Here is a 20,632-nt window from a genome sequence, read left to right as displayed (position 1 = left end):
AAAAAAATACAGTTCATTTCTTTTTATTTTCAGATCCTTTTATCACAACATTATGCTAGAAAATACACTATACCAAGCAAACTTCTATCCGTCCCTAGTGAGGGGTATGTTAAAGTATTTGATGTAGCAGTTTCAGTAATATGCTGTGGAATTTTTTGGTAGTAGTCAGCATTTTTCTTTTTCTTTTGAATTACCTATAACAACTTTTTAATTCATTAACCCTCTTATATATGTTTGGCTTCTCCCAAAGTTATTCCAGCTCCTATCTGTAATCCCTTTTGCTAGGATGACTGGGCTATGCTCCATTTAATTCATTTTCTTGCTCCAGCAGTAATTATTTGGGGTTGGTAATTAAGCCACATATGTCACTTTCTGGCTTATTTATAAAGTACAGATCTAATCATGTTATAATACATGTTTTTGAAATGTAAAAGGTTTTAAATATGGGTGAATTGACTTGGATCACTAAGGGCTCTCTTTTGTGGTGGTCCAGGAAGCAATGGAAGTGACATGTATTGTAACAAAATATATGTGTGTAATATAGCCTGTGGTTTACTTACAGTGAGGAAGAAAGAAGCCAGAGGCTTAGAAAAATCAGTTAATAAAATCCCAGGTAATCTTGAAGATGAGGCCTAGAAAGATGAAGAAACGCAACTGTGTTTAATAAACTATTTTCAAAACAAAGTATTTAATTCTGTTTTGTATAATTAAATATTAAATGATAATAAAAATCAGAAGACCCTCTATGATTTTATAAATTATTCACTTTTAAAAATATTACATTATCCAACAAATATTTTGTGCCAAATATGCATAAAGCCTATATTCTTATATTTTAGGAGTCTAGAAACCACAGAAATGTTCCATAAGTAATACCCATTCATGCCTTCATTATTTGTGAATAAAAAGTGTATCATGGCATAACTGGCTCCATCCTTGCAGAACTACAAAGAATTCTAATATAGACAAAATATTTTTACCATTGCTTTTGTTTATTTAAATACTAACTTTTTGAGCTTAATCAATGTTCAGTTTGGAAGGATTACAGTAAGGCCCAGTTTGCTTGAAAGAAGTCTCTTGTCCAGAATTGCCTGCTTAGCATGATGGTTTCCTCACTTCTTGTTTTTAATAAATCATTTCTAAATAATTAACTAGGCAATAGTACAAACTGAAACAATGGATTAGTTTTTCATGGCTCCTAGTAATTATTAAAAATGCAACTCTCCTGTTGACTAGGACCCGTAATAGAGAAGCCTGATCCCTGGAATGTTAGTTGGGAGACCAAACTCTGCCACTGGCTTGCTGTGGAACTTTAAACAAGTCACTTTAGCATCTCTGAGCTTTAGAATTCCGTATTTTAACTCTGTAATAATGCCTTCTCTGGTCACCTCACAAGGTAGCTGTGAGGTGGATGTGAAGGAGAGTTGAAAGGATAATAGCAGTCTCTGAATATAAATTATTGTTGTTAAAATAGTAAAGTCAAGCATTTGTTTCGTCATAGCACTAAATGAATGTTTCTTTTGCAGCTGCTTCATGTTTATCTGTATCTTTTCTGTAAACCCCAACTTCCCACTGTATCAAGCAAGACAATACATTTCACCTCTATGCCGAAGGGAAGAAGCAACCATTTAAAAAAAAAATGTAGCTTGCTAGAGGATATCTGGGAAGCAGCAACAGATAAATTGCCATTTTGAGCCAAATCGTTTTGTTGACCACAAGGCAGAACAGCAGCAAGCTCAGATGGGAGAACTGTAGTCATTATCCAAAGGTCAGACTTGATAAGCAGACTCTGCTATTTCTTCTTCTAACTCCCATATGTCTGGAGGGGCATGTGGGCGGCAGGGGGAGCCAGAAATCTCACTGTCAAAAAAATATTTAAGTGATTTTCTGCAAATAGAACTGATTATATTCTGTGTAGAATAACAGGATCCCCTGTCTTCAAGGAGTTCATAGTCTAGGGAAGTAAAGCAGCAGCAGGAGCTTCAGGTAGAGTCTACCTTTGACTTTTTGCTTGCCTCAAAGTAGACATTCCGTAAACGTCATTTGGATGATTGGATGAATGAATGAATGAACGGGTAGAGAGATGTGTAATGAATGAACAATGAAATCTGAAAGGTAATTCTTGGAGTTTCTATTTGGAAAATCAGAGGTGATAACTTGAAAACATTTGACAATGTATCTACTTCCATTAGAAATTTACCCGAAATTCAGATCATGGGTGAGGAACAAGTTTATTATTTTTATTAATTTGTATAGAAAATAAAACTGAAAATTAAGAATTTCATCTCTTTTATGTAAAGTTATGCTCCAAATGAATTACGATATTATGAAGTTATGTTATATTGAATAATTTATCATAATATATTTTTAATTAATTTTATTTGTTCCTCATCAGGACATGTTAAAGGTAACATTTACACTTTTTCTTTAATCAGTGGTGAGCCATGGATCAGTAAAAACATTTATCCCAACACAACCCTGCAGGAAACATGGTACGGGAGGAAAGATTTGTAGCCCAAAAATCTGGATTCCAGCTCCTCCACATATTCACATTATAACCTTTTGGAAATACAGAAGCTTCTCTGAGTTACAGTTTCCTTATTTACAAGCCAACAACATTAATACCTTCCCCCACCATAAGGATATTGTGGAAGCACTTGCTAAGCCGTGTTATTCTAGGATGATGTCAGATATTGTTAAGGCAGTAGTTAGAAATACTGTGCTGGCATGCCAAGACTTTGGTTTCTGGCATTCTGGTGTAGAGGGCGGCGTGCAGTCCCTGACCATTGGCCACCACCATAAGAATATTCAACTTAAAGATAGTTATGTGAAAGATTCCTCAAAGTTGCCATTAAACAAAATGTATTGAACATAGTGGTTGGATAGATTGTAAGGAACCGTTTTAGACGCCATTTTGATTGTACTATTCATTTGAAGACATCTCCAGACTTCACTTATATTTGCCAATCCAAATGGTATATACTATACATTGCTCTGGTTTACAATAGCCAGAATGGAGTTGTTTCATTGATAGACCCTCATAGCATTTGACAAGCACCAAAGTTATTAGAAGCTTTGCTTTACTGTAATTGTCACTCTTACTAAATTGTAAAATGACCATTTCAATTTGGAGGATTATTATCCTACTAAACACAAATCAATTCACTATCCTGTAAAATGTAACTATGTTTAAGAACAACAGGCAGGCCACAGCTATTCCCTGTGTGCTGGGTGAGGTTGTAAATGTGTCACCAAATGTACAAATCAGGTTGTCACTGAAGCACAATTCTATCTCCAAGAGGGAAGACAATTATTAAGAAGGAGCTTAAAAAAAAGACATTTTGTAGATGTATTAAAATAGAAAACATAAGCTGATTAGGCAAAGTTCCAAAGATTCATTAGTTTATTAAAGTAGATTGAAATGGATGTTGAAGAGATTTAAATAAATTAACCTTTAATGAGTACCCAGGGGCCAAGGAAAAAGAATGACAGAGGATTAGGAGTATTTTGTCTGATTGTTGCATAATGCACGCTGATTAGTTTATTTTTTTTTTTTTTGGAATACTCATTGCTGTATAACAATACTAATAAATAAAAAAGATTAAATTTAAAAACCTCTAGATTATAATTGTTGCTTGCTCTTATGTGTACACAAATACCATGCTTGGCTTTAATAACAATTCCTATAACATTGGCAGAGAGAGACAGGAATTTTTGTCATTACATCAGTGTGTTTTGAAATGTCTCACATGTGAGCGTAGCTTTGGTCAATTAGGGTAATTTATTCCTACCATACTGGGCATACTTTTAGCATTTCAGCATTAGACTCTCATTCTGAGTTTCATAATGCTTGTCCTGTAAATAATATTAATTGATGGCATGTTACTTAGAAGATATATTGGTATTTAAACATCATTAAAAAAAACTGTTCTGTGCTTCCTTACATGTTCTGGTTTATAATTAGCAAAATTCTTAAAGAGGCTTTTTTTTTTTTTAGCAGTGTCAGAAGTACTTTAATTTTTTGGGGGGGTGCCTTAACTGTACTACTATTAAATCACTTACTACCTGCTAAATAAGTTTTGTGTGGGTGGTACTAGGAAAGCATCCTTCCAGGGCTCTCCCTGCTCTTCCTGCTCTCCTTTTCTGCCCCTATTAATTACTGAGTTTTATTTCATGCTTTTATGGATGTCTTCCATCTAAGCTTTTCTTTCTTTATCTTGAATTCAGAGCTGGGAGATCACATGGTTCAACTCATTTTTCAGTTGAGGAAACTGACAAAGAATTACTCACCCAAGGTTACTCTATGAGTTGATGGAAGAGCAGAGACCAGAGCCTGCGTCTTTATGGCCTGTTCTTCCACTACACTTGTATTAGTCAGGGTTCCCTAAAGAGACAGAACTAATAGGGTAGATGTATATAAAAAGGGGAGTTTATTAAGGAGTATGGACTCACATGGTTACAAGGTGAACTCCCACAATGGGCCATCTGCAAGCTGAGGAGCAGGGAAGCCACTCTGAGTCCCAAAACCTCAAAAGTTAGGGAAGTCGACAGTGCAGCCTTCAGTCTGTGGCCAAAGGCCTGAGAGCCCCTGGCAAACCACTGATATAAGTCCAAGAGTTTAAAAGCTGAAGAACTTGGAGTCTGATGTACAAGGACAGGTAGCATCCAGCACGGGAGAAAGATGAAGACCAGAAGACTCAGCCAGTCTAGTCCTTCCATGTTCTTTTGCCTGCTTAATTCTAGGTGCACTGGCAGCTGATTAGATGGTACCCACCCAGATCGAGGGTGGGTCTGCCTCTCCCAGTCCACTACCTCAAATGTTAATCTCCTTTGGCAACGCCCTCACAGACACACCCAGGAACAATACTTTGTATCCTTCAGTCTATTCAAGTTGACACTCAATATTAACCATCACAGTACTTAACTGTGACTTTGCATTTTTTATATTTTACCAGATCTTTTCTAAAGTTCAGTGGAATTACTGAGGTGACAGGTGACATCGGCAAACCACATTCAGTGTGATTTTTATCCAATGGTGTTATAGTTGCAGTGCTTTCCAGTATTCTTCATGACATTGTACACATATTGGTATAAATGAATGATTACTTGAGGACAGGGGTGAGTGGCCTGGAGTCCCAAGGGTTATGAGATTCAAAGCCAGTCCCCAAGGGCAGCTTGGAATCTTTCTCCTGGAGATTAATAAGAAAACAGACACAATATTTCTGAAGTATTTTATCTGATTCTTCTAGAGTAAGGAAAGGAACTTAATCCTGCAATTATACTTTGTCTAAATGTGTTTCCAATATTTCAGTTCTTTTTGTTTTTCCAGTAACCCTTCTAATCTTTCTTTCCAAAAGAGAATCTCATTTTTCATAAAAGTATCAGAAACTGGACAAGTTTAAGTCTAACATATTTATACCACACAACCAATACATTTCCCTACAGATCGTAGGTACAGAGTTAATTAACTTACCTTCTAAGTGTTACCTGGTTTTAACTTTAAAAAATAAAAATAAACTTTGGACAGCGAATACTCATTTTCTGGCCTTAAATTAGAAAACTATTTAGAACTGTGTTTCTCAATTCTGGCTGCACATTAGAATCACCTGGTGGCTTTTTAAATTTTTGTTTGTTTGTTGTTTACTTTTTGTAGAGATGGACATCTTGCTATGTTGCCCAGGCCAGTCTGGAACTCCTGGACTCAAGGGATCATCTTGCTGTGGCTTCCCAAAGTGCTGGTATCACAGGCATGAGCCACCATGCCTGGCCACCTAGTGGCTTTTAAAAACTAGATACTTAGGTTCCACCCTGACCAGTTTAATGAGAATTTCTGGTGGTGGAGTCCAGGCATTGTTTTCTGTTTGTTTTGTTTTTGTCTTCTTTTTTTTCAATGCTCTAGTTGCCTTAAAGTCTTGATCTCCTCCAGGGCCACTCCTGACAAATATATTATTTTGGGTACTGGGTTGGGGCAAGCAAGTAGGCTGATTAAAAAACAACAACAACAACAACAACACACACACACACACACACACACACACACAGAACATGGGATCCCTTTTTTTGCCTTTGTTTGCTTTGGAGAAAACCAGATTTGGGTCACATGTGTGCCAAAGAAAAGAATTGCCTTTTAAAAGCCTAAAGAAAGGACCTTTAAGTAGAATTGCTTTTCTGCACTGCTGCTATATGGTCATCATTGCATCTGCTCAGGAGGCCAAGCTGCTCGGTCAAGTTTTCAAGAGCCTTAGTTTACCTGCTCTTCCATTTTCTCCTTCCCCCATCATCTCAGGCAAGTGGCCAATTTCCAGGAAATTCTGAGCCTGTAAATTTGTCTAGCCTGTAAATTTATTAATCCAAATCTGTCTCCAAAGGATGAGTTTCCCCAAGCCTAATGTCAGGGCAGGGTGGGAGGGTCTAAAAAATAATAATGGAACAAACACAATGGAAGATGGAGACAGATTCAATTAGGAAGGGAATGAAAGTAGAAATGATCTTCCAAATAAGAGTAATACCTTGGCATTGAGACCCATTCATAGATCCTAGTGACACCAATTGGATTGAGAGAATGTTTTGGTCTTTTCTGATCTCAACTTCTTAAAGGCATTTTTTGGAAAGTTACTATGCTTTTACAGTCTGACTTTGCCTGGTACAATGGTTTCTCTATTTTTTAATCAGAGAAATTGGCTTATACTTTTGCTGCCTCTGGAGTGCCTAGAACTCTTAGGTGTTAAGAATCTCTGCAGTGTTTAAGTCCTACCTCCCACAATGTAATGTAACATGATGTTAACTCTCATACAGTGCTGTTTTGTTGCAGAGACACTCTTAAGTTGAAAATGTTCATGGAATTGAATTCGGCTGTGGCACTCTCTTCAACTCGATCCATCACTTTGCAATCTTCTAGGATCCCTGATTTGCTCTGTCAATCGTTTGTCACAGAGCATCTTCCTGAAATGAATTTACTTTAAAGTTAAAGATGATTAGAGTGCTTCTTCTCCAGGAGACAATTAACATTGCTATATTCTTTGGCAGGGAGAAAAACAACATAGCATTAATTTTTCCAGGCTTTCTTTGAGTATTGTTAAAGGGAGAATTGTTAACTTAATCCAACAGACTATAATAACAAAAAGAATACTGTTATTAAAATGTTAAGATTTTCTAATAAAATTTTAAGGAGTTGTTTGGGAGGAGGGAAGGGAGAAGGATGAAAGGAGAAAGCAAAGGAATCTATTAAGTATTTCTGACCTTCAAAAATACTTTTGTCTTTTGTCACTGAATGCTATAGACAAAATAAACCAAGTCTGAGACCTATTATGAAAATGCTTTTCCCCATCTTTATCCCAATACTATGTTATTCTGCCTCTTAGACAATTATACTTTTTTTCTGAATGAATTAATATCTTTTGACAAGCTTTGTTAAGAATACCTAGTAAAGGTCAAGTGTAAGCCATTTACTGCTGTTTCCTGGCAGCCTTTATGCCATGGTAAATAGAGATTGGAAGCAGTTTTATTTTTGAGCATGGATTTATGGATATGCTTCCATTGGTTTGTGCTTTTTTTCATACCAAAACCCACAAATGTTGCAGGATTTTCAGGACTGTGACTTAATAATTTTTTCGTGGAGTCATCTGAGACTCCTCTCTTCTCCTCAACTCTCAGATCCAATTATACACGAAATCCAGATGATTATATTTCCTGAATATCTCTGAAATCCATTCATTTCTTTTCATCCCACTGCCACTGTCTGAGTTCATGCGACTGTCATCTCTCCATTGTATCATTATGGTTTTCTTCTAACTGGTCTCTCTGCCTCTGGTGTATTCTCACCTTCAGTGCATCCTTCATCATGCCTTAGGAGTGGTCTTTCTAAGGCACAAATCAGATGGTGACAGCCCCCCACCCAGAACACACACATACACACACACACAAATATTAGAATGAACTCTAAGATCCCACAAAAAGTCGTCTCATAAGGCTCTGTGTACTCCTGTGGAGAGAGCTTTTGGGGGTTAGGTAAAATTTCACTGAAGAGGTGACATTTGAGCAGAGTTTTGAAGGATGAATAAAAGTTCTCCAGGTGGAAAAAGGAAAAGTTATATATCAAGCAGAGGAGATGGTATTTGCAGAAGCACATAGACATGACAGGGCTTAGCATGTTTGAGGAATTTTGAGAATTTTGGCATGAATGAAGCAAAGGATACTTAGGGGAATTGGCAAGAGATGAAGCTGGTACAGTAATTTGGGCCAGATTTTCTTTGTATATATCTACCTTTCTTTCTTTTGTTGTCTTCTTGAGGAAAAAAAACTATCTTATTAAGTCCTAAAATTCTCAAGCCTTACATACTGTCAAGGCACCCAGAATTGTTTGAATGAATTGGACAAACAAAGAGAGAGACTATCAGTCAATATTAATTTATTGGTTTGTTTATTCCCATATGTATTGAATACCTCAATTAAAATCCAGACTGTAGCAAAATTAAGATCCTACTTATTTTTTTATACAACAGCAATGGTAGGAGTTGTTTCAGATACAGATTAGTGATTTTTTGCAGGCTTTTTCCTTTACAGTCATGCTGTCTTCTCAAGGAGCAGATTCTAGTTTTCCTAGTAGTAGGTTTGACTTCAGCTTAGGCAGGGACTTCTCTAAAGGAGTTAATCACTTGTCAACACCTTATATTGATACTCCTAGGAGAAATTGTTATAGGAAAAGTATGGATCTTTAAGGATATATTAGCATATTACAGGAAGCTCTGTTTTCTCCTGTGTGTTTAATTCCTTAGCCAACAGCAAGGGTTATTTCTCATACATTCTTGAAAAACTAGCCCAAATGGGGCTAAAAGATTAGGAATGCAGAAAGCATAATTCCAGAACATTAGTGACACAGCATAGCAAAATTAATAGGGTGAGAGCAAGGAGGGAGGATAAAAATTTTGAATATGTAAATAAAGATTGACCATATTTATGTAGTTCTATCTTTAGGGAATGCTAAACCACAAACTCATCATTGGTTAATTAGAAGATAATTAAAATTGTAGCATAGTGATTGGATAAATAGTTAATGAAGGCTGAATAAACAAAGAAAGGAAATCTGGTGAAATTTGTGTGTACATTTTGGGCAAAGCAAAGATACAAATGTTAATCATGCAGTGCATCAGTCTTAAAGGATACCAATATCCTTCTAGCATTAATTGATAAAATTAACTATCCAAAGACCAAAAGACCAGCTCTCACTTTCTCCTTCAAAGCATCTTACACTGAAATGCAGATTTATTTGACAGCAACTTCAATTTTCATTCACTCACAGCATGTGAAATTATTGTGCTGAACCTTGTTTACAACTTATTTACTGGCATCTTAATAATCTATTAGCAGAAATTGGTGTTCTCTGTGTGTAGTAACTGTTCATACTTAAAGAGCTGGCTCAGCCTAGGCTCCTGACCAGATCTGTCTGACAAGCTAGTTTTCAAAACCAGTGGAGTGGTTTCTGCAGGGAGAACTGTGCTTGCTTTTGATAATTGCCTCAGCTTTATGAAATCAATCAGCCTGAAGGGAAGACCTCATTACAGATCTGACAAGATAGACTCCAATTTCAATACTAGAACAACTCTTTGTCCTCAGGCTCTGAAATCTGCAATTATTTATTTTATTTAGACAGAGACAACCATAATAGAGTACCTCTGGGCACATTCTCAGGGAAGTACTCAACAGATAACCTAATGGTCAGTGTGTTAGGAACCTGCCCTTTTCCTGTCACTCAGGTGGAAAATTGGTCAACAGGAATTACAGCATGGCCTAGAGCCAGCTCAAAGCAGGCACTGATGAATCACCGTCTTTCCAATCCCCTACCCCAAAAGATGTGGAGAGAAAGGGTAGCTGCTGTAACTGTTCCCAGGGCTAAACTACAGCAAAATAAGGCTTTCTCTTCTCAGTTCCTCTGAAGACTGCCAGACAGACTTTATTCTAAGGAAAATGATAGATCACCCATCTACCATCTGTCACTTTGAACTGTTCTATCAAATCAACATTTTTTTGAACTTTGTTTTCAATAAGGAATGTGATTTTGCTGTGTTTCCCAAGCCTTAAATTGGACAAGGGAAAAAAGTCCTGAAGTGTTCTTCTTCTTGAAGTTGGAAATATGTATTTTGCTTTTCTGCTCATGGAACACAAACACCTTAACAGATTTAGTTCAGACTTTTCTCGAATAATTCACCCTTTACCAGGCCTGGGAGATGTCAGCCCCACAGAAAAAACACAGAGAACATTATGAGTGTAGGAAAATATGGATTTAGAGAGAAATGATACTCTCTCTAGTCCAGCTGTAGTATCACTGCTAGCAGTGTTCTGATAGTACAGCACCCAGATGGAACAGAGCATTCCTGAAAGATTTGGGAGGAGACATTTCCATTGTTAGGGGAAAATGTGGTTCTTTCATGTTGGACAGTTCAAGGTAGTGATGAATATGGTCTCCTAAATAGAATCCAAGCAAAGAGCAATCACTGACTACTCCCAGCATTATTTATTCATGATTTACTTTAATGGCTTTGTGTTATTAAGAAAAAGTAGGTTAGAAGAGGAATGAATGCAAAGCTAACATCTTCCAAGCTGTAAATAGACTGTAGCCTGGAGGCCGAAGGAGCCACACTACTCAAATGTTCTTATTCCATTTTTGAGGCAAATTTATATAAACTCCCCCATTGGGTTAGAAGGGTGTTAACATTTGTTTAGTGTCCAACATGTGCTAGACCTTAAACATACAATCTCTTATTTAATTTTCCTCACTTTGCTGTAAGGGGGGCATTATCATCCCCATTTTACAATGCAGAAACAGTCCGAGAGAGATCAAGTGACCTGTTTTATACACCTTGTAAGTGGCACACCTAGTAAGTTGCAGATGTGGCTTTGAATGCAGATCTGACTCTAGAGCAGCACTGTCCAGCAGAAGGTTCTGGGATGATTGAAATGTTATGTAAATATGCTGTCCAAAACAGCAGCCACTAGCTACATGTAACTATTGAGCACTTGAACTGTGACTAGTGCAACTGAACAACTGAACTTTTCACTTTTTTTCTTTCTTTCTGGTTTTATTTTTTTTTGTTTTTGTTTTTGTTTTTTTTTTTTAGATGTAGCCTTGCTCTGTCAGCCCAGGCTAGAGTACAGTGGTGCGATCTCAGCTCACTGCAACCTCCGCCACCCGGGTTCAAGTGATTCTCCTGCCTCAGCCTCCTGAGTAGCTAGGATTACAGGCGTGTGCCACCATGCCCTGCTGATTTTTGTAATTTTAGTAGAGACTGGGTTTTACCATGTTGGTCAGGCTGGTCTCGAACTCCCGACCTCGTGATCCACCCACTTCAGCCTCCCAAAGTGCTGGGATTACAGGCGTGAGCCACTGTGCCTGGCCTGAACTTTTCATTTTATTCCATCTTAATTAATTTAAAGAGCTAAAATTAATTCAAGATGGATTAAAGACTTACATGTTAGACCTAAAACCATAAAAACCCTAGAAGAAAACCTAGGCAATACCATTCAGGACATAGGCATGGGCAAGGACTTCATGTCTAAAACACCAAAAGCAATGGCAACAAAAGCCAAAATTGACAAATGGGATCTAATTAAACTAAAGAGCTTCTGCACAGCAAAAGAAACTACCATCAGAGTGAACAGGCAACCTACAAAATGGGAGAAAATTTTTGCAACCTACTCATCTGACAAAGGGCTAATATCCAGAATCTACAATGAACTCAAACAAATCTACAAGAAAAAAACAAACAACCCCATCAAAAAGTGGGCAAAGGACATGAACAGACACTTCTCAAAATAAGACATTTATGCAGCCAAAAAGCACATGAAAAAATGCTCATCATCACTGGCCATCAGAGAAATGCAAATCAAAACCACAATGAGATACCATCTCACACCAGTTAGAATGGCCATCATTAAAAGGTCAGGAAACAACAGGTGCTGGAGAGGATGTGGAGAAATAGGATCACTTTTACACTGTTGGTGGGATGTAAGCTAGTTCAACCATTGTGGAAGTCAGTGTGGTGATTCCTCAGGAATCTCGAACTAGAAATACCATTTGACCCAGCCATCCCATTACTGGGTATATACCCAAAGGACTATAAACCATGCTGCTATAAAGACACATGCACACATATGTTTATTGCAGCACTATTCACAACAGCAAAGAGTTGGAACCAACCCAAATGTCCAACAACGATAGACTGGATTAAGAAAATGTGACACATATACACCATGGAATACTATGCAGCCATAAAAAATGATGAGTTCATGTCCTTTGTAGGGACATGGATGAAATTGGAAACCATCATTCTCAGTAAACTATCACAAGGACAAAAAACCAAACATTGCATGTTCTCACTCATAGGTGGGAATTGAACAATGAGAACACATGAACACAGGAAGGGGAACATCACACTCCGGGGACTGTTGTGGGGTGGGGGGAGGGGGGAGGGATAGCATTAGGAGATATACCTAATGCTAAATGACGAGTTTATGGGTGCAGCAAGCCAACATGGCACATGGATACATATGTAACAAACCTGCATATTGTGCACATGTACCCTAAAACTTAAAGTATAATAATAATAATAATATTAAAAGAGCTACATATGGCTAGTGAGTACTGTATTGGATAGCACGTCTCCAGAGATTGCCTTTTCTTTTTTAAAAACTTTTAAGTTTAGCGGTACATGTGCAGGTTTGTTATAGGGGTAAACTCATGTCATGGGAGTTTGTTGTACAGATTATTTCATTACCCAGGTATTAAGCATAGTACCCTTTAGTTATTTGTCTTGATCCTCTCCCTCCTTCCACCCCCCACCCTCAAGTAAGCCCCAGTATCTGTTGTTCCCCTCTGTGTGTCCATGTGTTCTCATCATTTAGCTTCCACTTATAAGTGAGAACATACAGTATTTGGTTTTCTGTTCCTGTGTGAGTTTGCTAAGGATAATGGCCTCTAGCTCCATCCATGTTCCTGCAAAGGAGGTGATCTCATTCTTTTTTATGGCTGCATAGTATTCCATGGTGTATATATACCACATATCAAAGACATGGAATCAACCTAAATCCCCATCAATGGTAGACTGGATAGAGACTGCCTTTTCTTTTTTTTTTTTTTTTTTTTTTTTTTTGAGACAGAGTCTTGCTCTTTCACCCAGGCTGGAGTGCAGTGGCGTGATCTTGGCTCACTGCAGGCTCCGCCCCCTGGGGTTCACGCCATTCTCCTGCCTCAGCCTCCCGCGTAGCTGGGACTACAGGCGCCCGCCACTTTGCCCGGCTAATTTTTTGTATTTTTTAGTAGAGACGGGGTTTTACCGTGTTAGCCAGGATGGTCTCGATCTCCTGACCTCGTGATCCGCCCGCCTCGGCCTCCCATAGTGCTGGGATTACAGGCGTGAGCCACTGCGCCCGGCCGAGACTGCCTTTTCTTAACTGTAGGTTGTAAATGGGACATGTAACCTGATGTACATAGAACAATTAACAGAAGATCCATATATGGGATGTCTTTTATAGTATTCTCTCAGGTAAGGGTCTTGGTCAGTGGAAGGACTGTTTTGCCCCTTAGAAAGAGAGAATGAAATTATGCAGATACCTTAGGAGTGGAGTGTGTGATTTTCTACCACCACTCCCCAGGCTTCAGGAATCCTAAGATGCAGAAGATACCAGGAATGCTGAAGGAACCCATAAACCTTACTTCCTTCTTCCTTTCATGACAACTCCAGCAGCAGGTCAGCTGGTGCCTGGGGTGGGAAACACAGCTACAGATACACCTTGACTTATGATATAGTTACAATCCAATAAACCCATTGAAAATTGAAAATATCATAAGTCAAAAATTTGTGACTCACTGGGAGCCGCAGCTGACTGCTGCTGCCCAGCGTGGTAAGAGAAGTATGGTTTCTACTGAATGTCTATCATTTTCACATCATAAAGTTGAAAAATTGTAAGTTGAACCATTGTAAGTCAGAGACTATCCATGCTGTATCCCAAATTGTAGCTGAGTTCAGTTCAGTACTCATTTCTGGAGTGCTTACAATATAGTACAAGGCACTGTGCCACATCTTTGGGGAGGAGAGACTAAAAAATGACTGAGGCGTAAAGTCTGTCCTCAAGGAGTTTACCACTAAGTGGGAGTGGGGTAAGGCAGAAGGGAAGGTAGGCTAAGACAGAATACCCAAAGAACTGTAACACAAGGCATGCTCTAAAAGGCTCAGGAAAAGTATAGGCTAACATTCAAGGAGAGCCAGAATAGTATTTTAGAATTGAAAAATCCTGAGGCCAGGCACGGCGGCTCATGCCTGTAATCCCAGCACTTAGGGAGACAGAGGCAGAAGGATAGCTTGAGCCCAGGAGTTACCTGCCTGGGCAACATAGTGAGACTCTGTTCACCACAAAAAGGAAAAACAAAGCCTGAATTCCTTGTGTGACCTTGGGAAATTTACTTCAACTCTGTAAGTTTCCCATTCCTTGTTGTAAAAATAAGAATAATAATTAGAAAATAAAGGAGTGTGATGTTCCCCTTCCTGTGTCCATGAGTTCTCATTGTTCAGTTCCCACCTATGAGTGAGAACATGCAGTGTTTGGTTTTTTGTCCTTGCAATAGTTTACTGAGAATGATGGTTTCCAGCTTCATCCATGTCCCTACAAAGGACATGAACTCATCATTTTTTATGGCTGCATAGTATTCCATGGTGTATATGTGCCACATTTTCTTAATCCAGTCTATCGTTGTTGGACATTTGGGTTGGTTCCAAGTCTTTGCTGTTGTGAATAGTGCCGCAATAAACATACGTGTGCATGTGTCTTTATAGCAGCATGATTTATAGTCCTTTGGGTATATACCCAGTAATGGGATGGCTGGGTCGAATGGTATTTCTAGTTCTAGATCCCTGAGGAATCGCCACACTGACTTCCACAATGGTTGAACTAGTTTACAGTCCCACCAACAGTGTAAAAGTGTTCCTATTTCTCCACATCCTCTCCAGCACCTGTTGTTGCCTGACTTTTTAATGATGGCCATTCTAACTGGTGTGAGGTGGTATCTCACTGTGGTTTTGATTTGCATTTCTCTGATGGCCAGTGATGATGAGCATTTTTTCATATGTTTTTTGGCTGCATAAATGTCTTCTTTTCAGAAGTGTCTGTTCATGTCCTTCGGGGAGGGGGGAGGGGGGAGGGGGGGGGAGGGGGGAGGGGGGAGGGACAGCATTGGGAGATATACCTAATGCTAAATGACGAGTTAAGGGGTGCAGCAAAACAACACGGCACATGGATACATATGTGACAAACCTGCACATTGTGCACATGTACCCTAAAACCTAAAGTATAATAATAAAAAAAAAGAAAGACTACAAAAAATAAATAAATAAATAAACAAAAAAAAAAGAAAAGAAAGGGATAATATTTGTAAACAAGCACATCCTAAACAACCAATGAATAGTAGTTTCCCTGATGGGTAGTTCCCCTCTCTCTGTTGCTGTGTATGTATTGGCTTGAGTAGAGGTAAATAAGGAAAGACACCATGAAGGAAATAGCATCTGAGATAAGCCCTAAAGGAAGGACGATATTTTAAACATTGAAAATTAAGAAGCAGGTGGAGGAGCAGTGTGAGCCAAAGGTGTGGAGGTAGGAAAGTACTGGATGGATTCAGTGAATGCTGTAGTTCCATTTTGCTGGAGTGCCAGCCCTTTTGACTCAAAGTGTGATTCCCACACCAGCAGGATTAGCATCATCTGGGAACTTATAAAAGCAGACCACAACTCAGATTTACTAAATTAGAATCTGCATTTTTACAAGATCCTCAGGGAACACATGTCCACATTAAAAAGTTTGAGAAGTATTAGGGTAGAGCATAAGCTGGGGCATAGTGGGAGACAAGACCTGAAATGGATGCGGCCTTTTTATGAGAGACTTTAGTGACTTGACCAAGTAGCTTAGGGAGTCATTAAAAGTTGCTGAAGGATCACTGCCAATGAAAATTGGTCTATGACCTGTATCCCACCTTGAAAATGGCGACTTAAAGATAAATTAGGCTCTGAAAGTTTGTCTACCACCATTCAAGCAAGCCCCTTAGTGCTTCCAAAAAGGACTTTTCCCTTTTCTTTCTCACTTCTTCTTCATTACCTTTATTTACCCATTATTTGTAACTCATACAATTACCCTTGCTTCAGCTAAACCAGTTAGAATATTGAACTCATGAAATTGACAAAGTAGGTTTCATTTGTTCGACATCAGTTAAGACCTGGCACTGAGATATGTTCAATTGTTTTGGCTGCTAAGCCCTGTGGCTGAAGAGTAATATTGCAGTCCAACTCTTTTGGGCATTGTAAATATTCCCTCAGAAGTAGCAGGTGGAATGGTTGGGTAGTGAGAGCTACAAATATGGTTTTGAGGCCTAGACTGAGGAAGCAGGAAGGGTGAATGAAAGTGAGGAGGGGCCTCCAGAGATGGATAAATCCTTCAAAAGCACCTGCCAGAACATTAAGGGCCTGGCCATTATCTTATTCCCTTGTTTTTCCAAAAGTTTTGAATTGAAAACGAATTTGGAGACCCTCATCTCCCAACATGGAGTCCCATATCTGATTTTAAATTGAAGTCATTTGGAAAATAAGAATTAGGTTATAGAAATTTGTTTAATAGACAAATTAGCTAGACTGTTCTTATTGCCGAGTACTGATATTTATTTTTTCAACATTAATTTATGTGTTGAGATTGTTGCCTTAATTTGAATTTATCAGATTTCTCAAGATTTTAGCCATTTTCTTTTAAAGCGAACTAATCCAGCGTGGAATTGTGTTTCTTTTCGCTAGGGTTATACAGTCTCTGAGCCACAGCTGCAGATAAAAAGTGGCATGCACTCACAGGGTCACATTTTGGTATTACAACCTAGGGCAATCATTAAAAGTGTTAGATTGCATCATGGAGGTTGGTCCTAATTTGACCTGATAGTGGACAGCTATGTAAAGTGAATTGTGACAGTAACTGTTAAAGCAGCTGGGCACAAAGAGATTATTGATCTTCTCACACAAGAATCATGAAAATTCTTTAGTGCTTTCCTCAAAGCCCACGAATCATTTGCATCTGTATGGCAGACAACATTGCTTGTGAACTCCTTGACCTGCAGATTGGAGTATTCACTGAGAATCACACTTCATTCTGAGATGTTTAACCCCCTAGTTCCATTAGATGAGAAATGTCATTCTCCAAGGAACCCCACCCCCACCCTTTCCCAATATACATACTTTCTAAAGCAGCCTCATATGTGTTATGGAGTCAGATAATCTGCATTTCAACATGACATGAAATAACAGCTGGTCAGCTGTCTACACCAGTCAACTTGGTTTTAGATGAGATTACGTTACCACATGGATTTGTTCATTGTGAACATAAGATAGAGAAATAGTAGAAATCTGTAACACCAGTGTTTATTATCTATTTGTCTTTATTTTAACAATTTGTGCTTCCCTTTGGACAAACTGTAAATTTTGTGGGCTGGAGGGATGAGGAGATGAGATGTGAGGGAAACAAATGAACGAAGTACGAGGTTTTATTAAATTTATCCTCAGGAATAAAAGGGCAAGGACTGTGAGGAATGTGTAAGACTTTGGACAATTTCTGACTTTGTTAGTTATCTGTTACTCTGTCATTTGTTTTTCTTACAGTGATTATCAGTAGAAACTTTTAAAAGTTAGACATCCTATGTCTTCATTTTAGGTAAGATAAGCAAGAAGCTGTTTTAGGGAAATAAAAGGAACTCCCAAAATAGAATAGGTGGTAGTTTTTAAAAGCAAGCTGAATGCCTGGGAGCCCAGCAAGGAATGGGTCCCAGGCTAAGCAGTGCCCCTGGATTTAGGCCTGTCAGGAATTCTATAGATAAAATTTCTATAGAAATAGAAGAATAAACTAGATAACCTCAAAACTTTCTTCCAAATCTAATATTTTTCAGTTTCATCATGTCTAGAAAAAATGGTAGAAATTGCTTCCATAAGAGATTTAAAGATAAATTCTGTAGTTTGGGTGAGGATTACAATACGGTAATTGCCAATATTTTTACATTTATGTCATAATTGAAATTTCAGCAATAAGAATTCTTGGAATTAAAGTGGTGGTTTTCTTTTTTAGTATTTAATCATTTTAATGGGACTAATTTACTTAAAATAGCATTTGACCTGGGTCACATACACATGACACAAAAAACACCCTTTAAATACCTATTGATTTACTGATTTATTGGTTTATTTGGTCCTGTCTTATGGAAGGAATGAAACAAAACAGTAAAAGTAGCTAGGAAGCACTGGTGTCATAGGATTTTGCTGTCTCTTTCATCCTTCCTCTTGAACTACAAATCTTTGGAGACTGTATTGGGTATTGGGTGATATAAAATATGGGTTTGTGTTCAGTGAGTCAGCTTACTGAGTGAGATGTCCCCCCTCCATATGAGATCTTTCTCTATAAAAAAAAAAGGCCTGAAATGTTGTACTGAATTGTCATGATTTTCACATATCTGGATCATATATGAGGTGGATACACAGAAAGTACTTGAAATCTCAGTCTTATTTGGTGCCAAAAATCTGTACATTCATGTGATTAATAAAATACCTGTATCCCTAAGGTTACCATATGGGCCTAAATAAAGGGCAAGCATAATTCTAATAAAATGTCTATAACTGAACACCTTTAACTCATTAGATTTTTTTCCCCTTGGATTCCTTCAACTTTTAGAAAAAGGTACAAACAGGAATGAAAAGGTTCAATGAGGAAAGCAGGGTATATCCTTGGATCAGGGCAGATTCAGAACAATCTCCTCACATTGCACATCAGTAACTAGAAATTAAAAATGGAAATTCAATGTTATAATAGTAGTAGTTAATACTTATTGAACGTCTACTATGTGCCAGATGTTATGCTGAATGTTCTACACATATAATCTCATTTAATATTTTTAGCAGTCTTGTGAGTTAGGTACTCTTATTAATGTCCTTTTGCAAATTGTGGCTCCAAACCTCCGGAAAATCCTCAGTCATCTACTTAATAAGTCAGGGAAATGGACTAATATATTATTCTATAAAATTATCAAATGCAAAACAAAAATAAAAAGTTTTTCTGATTAATCATCATTAATCAGAACCTCCTAATCCCCGAACATTCCTTTTCATCAGCATTTTACCATTCTGTAGTATAGTACTCAAATGATGGAGATGCACTTAGAATCTAATTATTTTAAGTAATGTTGATATAATCAGCATCAGAACTTTTAAGCTGTGGCATTAATTCTTGATTATCAGCTGTCAGGTCTTTAATTACATGGGTTAAAAGAATGAGTCATCTACCCCCATCCAATTAAGGATTAATTCATTTGGGCGCTCAAGGTACGGTGCTAGGCACCAAGAATACAATTGTGAGAGAGAGGGAGAGAGGGAAGTTTCCTTTTTAGAAGAGCTTTCAAGTTTATAGGGAGAAAGTTTGTTTTAATTTACTTAGAATAATGTAATTCTCATAAATATGTATTTGTTTATCTTTGCCACAGCCTTAGGTGTGTTATCACTCTCTTTTACACATTATGAAACCAAGACTAAGAGAGACCACATGACTTGTCAAAAGATACCAGCTAGTAAAGGATAACCAGGATTTGAATCCTGGTCTGTCAGGATCTTTCCACTATGCCATTCCATCTTCCATGGAACTTGTTTTGATCAGTATATTACAGAAAGAAATTTCAAGAAAAGTTTTGGACTAGTATATTAATCATATTTGACTCTGGGACTAATCAGGTACAAGAACAATCTTCATTTGTAAGTGGAATAAACATCTAGTCTTCTTTTTAAATAGTCTTGATCATGATCTCAATTTTTTTTTAGTACATAGCAATTGATGTTTGTTTCTTTAGTTCTAGTCATGGTAGGGATGTAATAGAACATGTATATGATGCAGTGAACAGTTCGCTTAAGATCCAGAAGCAAGTTTTACTCTTTCACTTAGTTACTCACATGATGTAAGGAAGAACGTTTGACAAGTTCCAGAAGACATTTAATGGAGGTGATCCAAGTGGAGTCTGATTGCTGAAAAACGGTACTTTTTATGCAGGCTGAAAACATTAGCAAGAGGATACTCTTTATTATAAATAATAATTTAATGTGATTTCTTTTTTTTTCTTTTGTTTTTTTTGGCCCATAGCTCATTCTTTAACTCCCAAATTTTCTATGGCCCATAGCTGTACAATTCTTGAGGTTATGTTGTAAATTGTCAGTTAAAAAACAAAACCTTGAAATCCAGTCAGCTAAAGGTCAATCAAGTTTCAATAAAATGAATGCTAAGATTCTAACGGGCCGGCATGGTGGCTCACACCTGTAATCTCAGCACTTTGGGAGGCCGAGGCAGGCAGATCACCTGAGGTCGGGAGTTCGAGACCAGCCTGACCAACATGGAGAAACCTCGTCTCTACTAAAAATACAAAAATTAGCCAGGCATGGTGGCTCATGCCTATAATCCCAGCTACTGGGGGGCTGAGGCAGGAGGATCGCTTGAACCCGGGAGGCAGAGGTTGCAGTGAGCCAAGATCGTGCTGCTGCACTCCAGCCTGGGCAACAGAGCAAGGGACCATCTCAAAAAAAAAAAAAAG

General features: G+C 38.0%; 1 protein-coding gene across 1 annotated transcript in view; it reads left to right on the top strand.

Moving 5' to 3' along the window:
- The window catches only part of ENOX2 (ecto-NOX disulfide-thiol exchanger 2), a 293,700-nt gene that overhangs the window by 98,888 nt on the left and 174,180 nt on the right, over window positions 1-20,632 (top strand). The gene's annotated exons all lie outside the window — the stretch shown is intronic.

Source organism: Nomascus leucogenys, chromosome X (assembly GCF_006542625.1).
Source record: "Nomascus leucogenys isolate Asia chromosome X, Asia_NLE_v1, whole genome shotgun sequence".
Taxonomy (NCBI): domain Eukaryota; kingdom Metazoa; phylum Chordata; class Mammalia; order Primates; family Hylobatidae; genus Nomascus; species Nomascus leucogenys.
This window is presented reverse-complemented; position numbering and strand designations above follow the sequence as displayed.